Source organism: Limulus polyphemus, unplaced genomic scaffold (assembly GCF_000517525.1).
Source record: "Limulus polyphemus unplaced genomic scaffold, Limulus_polyphemus-2.1.2 Scaffold2023, whole genome shotgun sequence".
NCBI lineage: Eukaryota > Metazoa > Arthropoda > Merostomata > Xiphosura > Limulidae > Limulus > Limulus polyphemus.
The window spans coordinates 135,358-144,070 of NW_013667633.1; the positions used below are offsets into that span (position 1 = coordinate 135,358).

General features: G+C 33.1%; 1 protein-coding gene across 1 annotated transcript in view; it reads left to right on the top strand.

Moving 5' to 3' along the window:
- Positions 1 to 8,713, top strand: part of LOC106465698 (bicaudal D-related protein homolog) — a 69,144-nt gene that overhangs the window by 9,001 nt on the left and 51,430 nt on the right. The window lies entirely within an intron of this gene.

Genomic DNA, 8,713 nt, shown 5'->3' on the forward strand with positions numbered 1-8,713 from the left:
GTCACGTGACTTCCGCTGTCGTAACAATATCCTCCCCAAATTTAATTAATATATCATTACTGAAGATTACATTACGTTCTATTTCCGTATATATCGTTCTTAGAAATAAGTGAAACTACCCCCACACCCAGTACATTGAACTTCTTTGTTTCTTGTACAGTTAATGCTGCACGAAACATCAAAATCTCACACTATTAAAAGACATCATGTGAAAAATAACTATTAGATTCGTCGTTAACGTTTTACTCACCTGCCATTTCAAGATTTAAGTTGTTGTGCACGTGTAATTGAGTTTGAAATTATGGGAAAGGAAAATTTGCATATTAAAATATGATGTTCCTTTAACCTTCCCGTAAGGATACTCGCGAGGAAAAAAAACAATGAAACATACATGCTTGTCTTAGAGATCTGTTTTAATTAACAAACGACCTGTATAGCAGCTATTCCATTATTGTAGGTATTTACTTGAAGATATAAAAAATTCTACAAAAAATGTTCTGGTAATGTTAAAGAATGCATCATTTAAGATTTAAGCAAAATAACACTACAGCTCTGGAACAGTAGCCTAGATTCAGTATTAAAAAATAAAAATAAACGCAATATGGCGCAAGAAACATATAATGTTTTTAAGCTTGAAATAGTTGGTAAATTAGTTAAAGCTCGCATGAAATATTTTGTGTAATCCCACGAATGGGATTTCAATGATCAATAACCTTTATATTTCAAGCACCACCTACAACAGTGCGTACGAACAATAAAAATCCCTGTCAAAAAACCTTTACTGCATGCATCATGTGTGATGCTTTTTTTGGAAATCACTTTCTTTACAGCATTCAACATTATGAGCACTCAGATTTACATTCAAGAAATGTTTATCATCTCTTCGAGTATTACTCGTAAAACTGGAGGCCCACTTTGCATTAGGGAAAGGTTCTACATTCAACATTATATGTAGGAGACACTATTGATTTATAGGTTCTCAAATAAGGTAGTTTTCGTTGAAAACCCTTACATAACTACTATATATTTCAAAGGCTTGGAGGCCTATCTCATAGATCACAAATATGATTTTAATTTAGACGTTTCTTAGTGTTTTCTAGAGAGAGTTTTGGCATGATACAGTGACGATGTGTAACATACACTGATCTGTACAATATGTAATGTGCACTTGATATCTCGAATTTTTAAAGATTTAGTGAAAACATTTTCTAATAACATCAAAATACCGAATAGTTGTAGTGAGTTATTTAGTTAGCTAGTAAATCTGTTACAGTGTTATCGATCGATTATTACGTTGGTAAGTGTATTAGACAATCAATTTTAAATCTGTGATAAGGATAGAGGACATTTACTAATTAAGTGCCTGTTTACGTTTATTTGTGAGTTAGGCCTATCGCTTGATGATCTTGTAAAACTAACGGTAGAAGAAATAAAACGCTTTCCCTTTTGTTAGGTTTTACATTGTTTTTCCAAATAATCGGAGAGAACTGTTACAATACTGATGTCAGGAGTGTAGGTATTCAGGAACAAATAAAATGAAACCAAGACCAGTCTTTAAGATGACGTTATTTATTCGAAGTGAAATTGAAAATTCTTTGAAAATGACGAATCAATGGAAAAACTGATCAAGAATAACTTTACAGAAAATTAAAAGAAGAACAAAAAATTTGGTTGGGTTTGCTTTGAATTTTGTGCAAAGCTACTTGAAGGCTATATGCGCTATCCATCCCTAATTTAGTGATGATAGACTAGAGGGAGTGCATTTAGTAAACACCACCCATTGCCAACTGTTGGACTACTCTTTTACCAATAAATAGCAGGATTGACAGGCACATTATATCGCCAACACGACTGAAAGAGCGAGTGTGTTCGGCAACGGAAATTTGAACTTGCACCCACAGATTGTGAGTCAAGCTCCCTAATCACCAGGCCATGCAAAACCTAACCAAGAAATTAAAATAGAAACAAAAAGAAAGAGACTGAAAATGAACAAAAAGAGAGAGCCAGAAATTTAAAAGAAGACAAACAGGTAAGAGGTAAAAACGTGAAAGATCAAGATGAACTTTACAGAAAATTAAAAAATAGAAACAAGAATAAAAAAATAGAAAATTAAGAGGAACAAGAAGAGGGAGAAAGAAAGTTAAAACAAGTATGGTAGAAACTTAAGGGTTCAATAAGAACTTTATAGAAAAGTTTTTAAAAAAAGGCCCAAAAGAAAGAAAATTAAAATAACAAGAAGAAAAAGACAAGAAAACAACAGAAATATCAGAAATTTGAAAGATCAAGAATTAAGAGACCGAAACACAAGAGAAAAATTAACAGAAAGAGACATAAGAGTTAAGAACAAAAATAAATTTGATTGAAGACAAGATCGAAGAAGCTATTGGAAGTGTACAAACAGATTATAATAACAAAATCAAAGTACAAAAATATATTAATGAAGTATATAAGGACATCAACAAAGTTGGCAACGAGGTAGAAAATAACATAAATAGCAGAATAAAATACAGAATAAAATGCAAGGAACAAACCAGCAGCACTTCACTTTATGCTCCCCAGTGGCACAGCTGTATGTCTGCGGAATTACAACGCTAGAAACCGGGTTTCGATACCCGTGGTGGGCAGAGCACAGATAGCCCATTGTGTAGCTTTGTACATAAATTCAAACAAACTTCACTCTACATCTGCGAGAAAATTCCAACCTCAAACATTATTAACTATGAAACATGAAATAGAGGAGCCTTTCACTACTACTGCTATGCCACCTTTGGCTGCAAAATCTTTCTCGACAATTGTATTTATAGTACTATCTAAATCAGTTCCAGAATTTAGCTGGCCAGCTCAACCAGACCCACTGAGAGGGCAGGAAAGCTAGGGCCCATGAAAGTGGTAAAAATTGTGTACAGAATGTTTAAGGAAACATTAACTACACCGTCAATTATTTATGCGTGTATATGGCATCATTCCAAAAATTACTCTGGGAAGGGGCACATTCTAATTCTTCTCCAAGGTCCATGATGACTTTCGGCGGCACTGAGCTCAATACCACTGCCCAGTTGAAAAATCAACAGATTATAACAGGAAAATGCTATTGGAGGCGTATCACGTTTAGTTGGAAATAATTTATAAAGTGAATATTTGGAGCATTGAACATCAAGCTTTTCATCTCGATGCCCATTTGAAAGTATTAACATTAAGCAACCTTAGATGCTGAGAGCTTAACAGTTATCAGTCATTGGCAGCTTCTTTATCAAACAGATTTGGAGTGTCACATCAGAAGGAAATTTCCAAAGCAAAATATAGAAGCAGAGCAAGGAAGAAGAATGATATTTTGTCTCTCCTTAATGATTCACATGAAATGATGAATTTGTTGGCATATGACCAATATATGGATACCATAGTGGATGAGAACTTGCAAGTTACGCCAAAACAAAGTAGATGTACATCTTTAAATGAATCTCTCCAGTTGGTGATTGAACTTGAATTAATTAAAGTCGCAGGTACATAACTAAAGTTACCACCCATGAATTATGAAATTACCAGGTTAAATGGTATAAAAATATCAACTCTCTCTCTAAAGGTCTAGAGGAGCTCAAACAATTCCTTAGGCATTTCTTAACTCTAGAATGGAATAAGTAAACCACATGCCTGGAGTTGTTCCAATTGCAATTTAAAAGGGCAATTGGAAGGAGCTGCCGACAGAAGCTTTTAATTAGAGATAATGTTTATTCGGAATGAAAAAAAGTAAATCGTAGAACAAAAGGTGTTTCATCTGTAAATTAAAATTAGAAGGAACTGTTATGAGTGTGGAAAACTTGGACATTATATCCAAGAATGTGATAAATCGGCCGTTTACCTTAAATCAAGCAGATGATATTTTGTGGATAAGAATATTTCCTTTGCCCATTAGAAATAAAGAGTGTATTACTCAAAGAAACCAATTCATGAGTCAATAGGTTTATTGATGTGAAGTCTCTCCTTATGTTGGTCAACACTGGCCCTACATCTACCAAATCTGGCAATGAAAGTTGAGAATATTACTTTAGAGATAAAGACGATGTCTTTTTTTCAAACAGCAAGTGGGCATGAAGTTCAAACAAGAGAAAAGATGGAAGTCACTCTCACCATGGAAACTTCTCGATGTAACATGGTGAATGGATAATTGAAAACGAGGAAGAGTGCCTATTTGGTACTGGCTTCTTGTGGAGACATGGATGTGACGTTAGACTAGGTTCAAATAGCTTCGTACTCTAAGCACTATAGAAATCTCCATGCACTATAGAATTATTACATCATCAAAGGTTGAATTTCAAGTAACAACAAGGCGGGTGTAAAGATTAATGAAGACAGAAATCTGGAATGCAATAGATTACAATCTAGAAGAGTTGCTGGTCCAAGCCGAATGTCATCTGTTGTGAATTGCTTTTAGGAATAATTAAAAACAAAAACTCGCTCAACGTTAGAAACCGTTACAAGAATATATATATACTATATATAGTAGTTTGAGAATATAAAACAACCAAAAAGGGATTAAAATGAAATCGAAACACTTCCCCACATCTAACGTGGCATTATCAGGTGTAATTGGCAACCACACAACACACTTTTCATATACAGTAAATATATAGCAATTTAACTTAATGTAGGTGATGAATCTGATATTTCAACAAGTGGCCTATTTCTACAAATCCAAACATTCTTCCTTATCACTTGTTACTTTTGTCATGCTACAAGAAAAATCCGATTTCATCATTAAAAAATCATTACTCGTAATATCTTCCGGAACTTGGTGATTCCTCCTGACTGAAACTTGATATACAAATTGCGTGTCGTCTGGTCACCAAGGGAAAGATTATATATATATATATATATATATATATACCATGCAATTTGTACATAGATAAAGGCTCATTAAAGATGTTGAAATTTATGAAGATAAGAAAACAAATTGTTTATAACTTCATAATACCAAAGAAGCTCAGAACTGAACTGAAACAGTTCTTAAAAATAATCGTGAGTTCACAAAATCTTCTTCTAACTATTGCTAATTCATGTACAGTGTTATTTATTATGATCGCATAATAATCAACAACACAGTTTTAGTAAGCAATTCATTCTTGTGGAAAGACAATGTACGTTTCTACAAGATGATTAATTCAATGACAAAGAGTTCGAATATTTTAAACTGATGAAAATTTCAAACAGTTTAGTCCCGGTTAAATTCCGTGGAACATGAAGTAACTTTGAACAGCTTTGTCCAGTTCAAGTCCTCGTGTAAAATTTAAACAGTTTATTTCCGGTTACATTCTGTGAATCGTAAATGCTATTAATGAAGTAACTTTTCAGCTCGCTATTATGTTTCTATACTTCAAGCTTCTGTTGCTTTCCCATATGGATTGATAAACCATGACACCGAGTAAATGAATCTTATGTGAACATAGTAACCCTAGGGATGGTGAATTGTTTCTGTTAACAACTCAATTGAGAGTAGCTGGACATAAGAAAGATTTTAAATGAAAGTAATGAAAAATGGTTTACATATTTATTTGAGCTTATAATTATTCAATATGTTTATGTAGATTGAAAAATTTCTTTAAATTACTCTAAAACCTCTACTCAGACAGATGGAATAAAAAACTGGGGGTTCACCTCAATAACTGTTTAAAATAAGTTCATATATATATATATACATACAATGTTGAAAATGATTATGGAAACACATACATAACATATGGTACACATACAAGACTGGCAAACGAGCTATTACAACTAAATGAACAATTTTTCACCAGTACAATACATTATTAGAGAATATACTAACGAAAACCAAATAAACGTTACATTCGCTTATATTTTTGTATTTTATTTAAACAGAATAATACAATTTGTTTTTACGCTACCATAAATTTATCAGTGTATGATTATGAAAAATTGTTCCAAATATTCTGTATTACTCGTCAAAATTCATCCAAATTGTTTGGTTACTTTGACTTTTTCAGTTTACGTATAAAAACATATAGCCTTATTGATATTCACATCTGCACTTTGTGCAGGCCAAACCACGGTTTCAAGTGCTCATTTCCTTTCTAGGTATCGTTTCACCACATTCTATGTCTGATTGGTATTACTTTCTTGCTGAAAGATGAATCTCTGCCCAAGAAGTCTTATTCCGTAGGAAATAATATGATGGATATAACTTATTTGACTGTCAGGGTGCCATGAATTGTGGGTAGGTCTACAAAATAATTGACCCTTCAACATGCTTCAATGTAAACGTTATACTTTGACAGTGATACCACTCTCCTCTGTACCATCGAATAAACTACTGTTGATTTTTGACAGATAATATAAATTTGGATTTATTCATATAGAGCACCTTCCTCCAGCTTTGCTCATTCCATTGTTTCAAGTACGTTGGCTATTTGGTGGTAAGTCACATTAAGAATAAACTTTGATCGTTTTTTTTTTGTCAACAGTGATAATTCAGAGTTTCTAAACAGCTTTTACTAAAACATGAAAGTCTGCCTCAATCTGTCGCATAGAATAGTCTTCATAAACAAAAACTTTGATTTCTATATGTCGTTATTTGGCATTTTTGTCCTGGTAGCCATGAGTGCATTCATCATACTACTGCTGGGAATAGTATTATCGCCTGTTCTTTTATATATAATATGCTGGCGTGGCACTGTTTGATTGGTTGGATAACAGCCAACTACAGTGTAAACTATTAACATGTGACTGTAGTCTGGTGTAGATAATTTTCATACAAGAGAGTGAGATAGAGAAGACTCCCACAGTATTACCATTTTATACCAATTTTATTCACTGTTTCATGATTATTTCCAATTCTGTATATATCTTAACTGCTTAATGGAAAATTACATGTTATAAAAATCAACAGAATAGTCTTAGAAATGTCCAGTGCCTGCCAATTATGAAATATAATAGTCACGCTAGCTTATTACAAGCGTTTTCTCAGGTTTTATTCCACGCCTGAACTACAGATTTGATATAATTTGAAGAACATATTTTCACGGATTTGGCGCGAAACATTAAATCAGCAGTCTTATACATGTATCCTTATAGAGAAAGGCTTGTTAATTTGTTGAAGAATTTAGCCAAACATTCGTGACTGAAACTCGGACAGTGATTCTTATATGAGAAAAAATGAAATGCTATTTCTAGAATTACAAAAAGTCAACGTTATTGATTCATTAAATGGTTTATGCACGAATACGAATATAGACCGTGTAACATTATAGGTTTCTTTGTCATATGCGTGAAATACTTCTATAGTTCAAGGCTTTCGAACGTTGTTCTCATTCTGCGTCCACATTCTTCGTGTATGATACATTAATACATGCAGTTTTCACACACAAGGTACTTAGTTAATCATATGAGTTTGAATAACAGCACGATGGTAATCACAAGTATTAATGTGTTGAAATGAAGAATAGAATAATAACTGTTTATATAAACAACTTATTGAAACCATTGTTTAACTTTTTCATTAGTCATGCAAAAGTTGGCCGTGGGTATTGTTGACTAGCTACCTTATATCTAGTTTGTCAGTTCAATATATTAAGGACGGTTTGTGTGAACATTCTGAAATAAACAAAGTTTATTAAACACAAATTATAATTTACTAAAAATACAAAAACAAAAAGTTAACAATCATTTTAAGAGGTATATATAGTTACCTGGGAAACATTTTACCTAAACGAGTAGGTGATGAAGCGCTAAGCTTGAGGGCTTGTGCTAAATTTCAGGGCTCTATACCTGCAAAGGGTATAGGGCAGATAGCTCAGTGTGCATCTTCGCGTTAAACTACATATAAACAAACTGATTTTAACCTTTTTTTGTATTTTTAGTTGTTGTTTTAATCGCGTTGTTGCTGCATTTGTTCATTAATTATAACTTACTGTTGCGAGAAACATTTATCAGAGAAACCGATTTTTACTCAGTGTTTCTGAAAGAATCAACAAAACCTTTCGGTCAGAATAAATAACACCAACTGAAATGAAGTGCATTGAAATTAACCCTACTTATTAATTACATCTGTAGACAGAACAAACTTGGATAACCAGCTATCAATTCTAATAATGTTTGTTGTTTACTTTCAAATAAAAGTACATAGGCTTATGAGTTACAATACGGATTTGGAATAACACCAACCAGTATGTTTCAAGATCTAACAAGAATTCAGTATCTTTAAGACTATATCAGTTAAATTTTGACTAATTGGCTTCCACTGTGAATATTAAAAAGACTTATGTCCATTGAGATATTTATGTGGATTATCCTTTGAGGCCAATTTTCTGTACAAACTTCGTATTGATATATATACCTCTACACCATATTAGCTTAACTTGTGACGTTAAAAGGCTCATAACTCGTACAAAGTAACATCGTTCACAGAACTTCTGGTACAGGTGTTTATTTACAGCAACAATAAGTGTTGCTATAGAGACTCACAGATTACTTTCAATACTCGTTAACAGGGTTCATTCTTCTACAGATACTGTTATCGTTATTGACACAATAAAAATCTGGAGACTTACAACGCTAGAAACCGGGTTTCGATACCCGTGGTGGGCAGAGCACAGATAGCCCTTTGTGTAGCTTTGTGCTTAACTACAAACAAACAAACACAATAAAAAAAGACAGACCAGAAAAGAACTAATTCTTTAGAGCATTTCATTTATTGTTTGTT